The sequence below is a fragment of the Cajanus cajan genome, chromosome 2 (genome assembly GCF_000230855.2).
Source record: "Cajanus cajan strain Asha chromosome 2, NIPB_CcT2T_4, whole genome shotgun sequence".
NCBI classification, from domain to species: Eukaryota; Viridiplantae; Streptophyta; class Magnoliopsida; order Fabales; family Fabaceae; genus Cajanus; species Cajanus cajan.
The window spans coordinates 59,651,646-59,655,857 of NC_138518.1; positions in this window are offsets into that span (position 1 = coordinate 59,651,646).

A 4,212-nucleotide genomic window follows, 5' to 3' on the forward strand; every position below is an offset into this window, starting at 1 on the left:
TTAAATTAATTATAACAACCTTTTGAAAATTTTGACTCACCCTTAAATTATAACAACTTTTTGAAAATTTTGGCTCATGGAGTAGAACTTGTATACTATATATAAGAGTGTTCATATCATGAAAATAAATAAAGTTGAAGTTTCATCTGAACAATGTTGTGACCTCTTTTAGCTCTGTCTTCGGTGGTGTCATTTTCTGTTCATATCTTTTCTCAGGTGAAAAGAAAAAAAAGAAAGAAATGATTAAGAAAATGACACTAGCGAAGACGGTGCCGAAAGCGAACGTAGCCTTGTTCCAACGAATGTTAGAAGAAAGAAGAAAAATAAAAGCAATATATTCAGTTTCTTGTTATGTTTTTGCATTTTCTTTTGTTTCTTGGATGTTGGAGGGTGGTTTTTACTCTTTTTTTTTTTTTTTTTTTTTTTTTATGTTTCAGGTTACTTCTTGTAGTGGAAGAAGAGAAGAAAGTATAAGCAGAAAGAAAAGAAAAGAGAACTCAGAGAATAATTTTATTTTATTTTTTGTTATGAAAGAGTATTCTACAATTTCTTTCAAAAGAAACTATCAATGTAATATGGAAATTATTTAACATACCTTACAATTAATGAATATCCATTAATGTTGTTTTAAGAGTTTAATGATTAGCCATTTGCTAACTTAAATTCTTACACAAGTTTTCTCTTTTTAAAAAAATAAAAGAGGTTTATTTTATATATAAATTATCTTCTCATATGCAATGATTTGTGATGTTAATTGAGTAGCGTTTCTACCTTTATTATCACGTGAATCATAAGAATTTATAGAATAGTCATTTGCTATCATGAATTTTTCTGTTTACAGTAAATTATTTCTTGGGAAAAAATATTCTTTAAAATTTACTTTAATTTGTATTTGTTAATAACGTCAATTGAATAAAGTTGTATCTATATCGTTATTTAATTGTGAGAGTAATAAATAATCATCTACTAATTTAAATCCGTATGCAAAATTTATTTCGTTAAACAAAATTTATTTAAAGAAAGGGGTTTCTCTCACACATGTGAGTTATTTTTAGTGGTTAATGATATTAATTGAGTAGAACTCTTACGCCTTTAATATCATGTAAATCATAAAAGCTTATAGAATTGTTATTTGTTATCCTAAGCTTTTATGGTATAATAAAAATTATCATTTTATAAAAATAAAAACAGTTATTAATAACATTAATTGAATAACAATTCTATCATTAATGTTATTGCAAAAGTTTATTGATTAACCATTTTCTAACTTAAATTCTTGTGCAAGTTTTTTTAAATAAAATAAAAATGTACAGATATGAAAGTTTTTATTTTAATATAATAATAAAGAATAAATATCAATAACATTAATTGAATAGGAATTCTATCTTTAATGTTATTGCAATGGTTTATTGATTAGTCATTTACTAACTCAAATCTTTATAAATTTTTTTGTTTCTCCAATTAAAATATATTAAAAGAGTATATTCCATGTATAAAATGTTTTAACTTGTGCAACGATTCACGATATTAATTGAGTAGCATTCCTACCTTTAAAATCGTAGGCCATGAAAGTTTATAGAATAGCCATATGCTATTATAAGCTTTTACGCATAAAGTAAAATAGAAGCTATCTTTTTACGAAAATCAACAACAATAATTATTCATAACAGTTGAATAGCAAATTCTATCTTTAATTTGATCAAATTTGGAGTTTAACGACTAACCCTTTCTTAGCTTAAATTCTTATCCGAACTTTTTTTAAAAATAAAAATATAAAAGAAACATATTTCACATTTTTTTATAAAAAAATATACATTTCTTAAGAGTAAAATAAATATTTATAAATTTATATAATTTTGTGCAATTAATTAAAGGTACTATTTTTTACAGGTGTCATAGGGTGTTAATGCCTATCCTACACGTAATTGACTTCTAAACCCAATTTTGATTTTAAAAATTATTTTTAAATGGATTTTCCAATACTTTCCCTTAAAATAAAAATTTGGTGGTTGATTCATAAAAATATATTTTTGTGTCATTACCATTATGACTCTGGTTACGACAATCATCATCATACTTATATGTTTGAATTATCTTGATTTTTATTCTACTTCTCTTGGCATTTCTCTTATATTCTTGCATGTTGAGGATTTTATTTTTGTTGCTTATTGCTAATTTATTGAGTTATTTTTATTGTGTTGTTATTATTGTTTTGATTTTTTCTCATTAGAGTAAGCATGTGTTGTAATCACACTAATTGTATAAATGAGAGTTACAAATGGGAAAGGTTAATGAAAAGAGACGTGAATTGTGAGAACAAAATGACACACCATCGAAATATATGATGTGGCTAAGAATATGATAATAATGTGTAAGCGTATTATTTTGCAGTTAAAATTATATATTATAAATTCATTTGTTAAATTTTGTCATAATACTTAAAAAAAATTTACATTTAATTAGAGTAATTTTAATTCACAACAATTTTTATTTATAATTATTGATCGTTTATTTCTCGCAATTTCAATAAACCGTCAAAGCATATTACATTTTTGGCAAAAATCTTAATCACCACAAAAAATAATATTTTTTAATATTTAAATATGCTATAACTAAAGTTTATAATAAGTAAATATTTTTAAAAATATAAATTATATTTTAAAATAGACATTCATTTAGTGTATTGCACAAACTATAATAATAAAAATAGAGTATTAAATTAAAATGTTAATTATGCAGATAGAAAGGTAATTAGCATATTTAAAAGAAATTGTCATAGATTGTAAGCAAAAACTAAAAAATTGTAACAACATTAGTGAATGAATGATTTAATTACAAGATTTTTAAACATTAAGAATTATTCTAAAATATTATTAACAACAGAACTTAATTAAATATTTAAAATAATTTTAAGGACTTATATACATTATTTTTTAATTTATATCTTATTGCCTAAGATATATTTTCTAAACTCTAAACTTTCAATTAATTAAATAAACGTTGTATAAAGTGGCTTTTAAATATTAACAACTTTTTGAAAACATTGGCTCGCCGTTAAATTAATTATAACAACCTTTTGAAAATTTTGACTCACCCTTAAATTATAACAACTTTTTGAAAATTTTGGCTCATGGAGTAGAACTTGTATACTATATATAAGAGTGTTCATATCATGAAAATAAATAAAGTTGAAGTTTCATCTGAACAATGTTGTGACCTCTTTTAGCTCTGTCTTCGGTGGTGTCATTTTCTATTCATATCTTTTCTCAGGTGAAAAGAAAAAAAGCAAGATATGATTAAGAAAATGACACTAGCGAAGACGGTGCCGAAAGCGAACGCAGCCTTGTTCCAACGAATGTTAGAAGAAAGAAGAAAAATAAAAGCAATATATTCAGTTTCTTGTTATGTTTTTGCATTTTCTTTTGTTTCTTGGATGTTGGAGGGTGGTTTTTACTATTTTTTTTTTATGTTTCAGGTTACTTCTTGTAGTGGAAGAAGAGAAGAAAATATAAGCAGAAAGAAAAGAAAAGAGAACTCAGAGAATAATTTTATTTTATTTTTTGTTATGAAAGAGTATTCTACAATTTCTTTCAAAAGAAACTATCAATTTAATATGGAAATTATTTAACATACCTTACAATTAATGAATATCCATTAATGTTGTTTTAAGAGTTTAATGATTAGCCATTTGCTAACTTAAATTCTTACACAAGTTTTCTCTTTTTAAAAAAATAAAAGAGGTTTATTTTATATATAAATTATCTTCTCATATGCAATGATTTGTGATGTTAATTGAGTAGCGTTTCTACCTTTATTATCACGTGAATCATAAGAATTTATAGAATAGTCATTTGCTATCATGAATTTTTCTGTTTACAGTAAATTATTTCTTGGGAAAAAATATTCTTTAAAATTTACTTTAATTTGTAATAGTTAATAACGTCAATTGAATAACAGTTGTATCTATGTCGTTATTTAATTGTGAGAGTAATAAATAATCATCTACTAATTTAAATCCGTATGCAAAATTTATTTCGTTAAACAAAATTTATTTAAAGAAAGGGGTTTCTCTCACACATGTGAGTTATTTTTAGTGGTTAATGATATTAATTGAGTAGAACTCTTATGCCTTTAATATCATGTAAATCATAAAAGCTTATAGAATTGTTATTTGCTATCCTAAGCTTTTATGGTATAATAAAAATTATCATT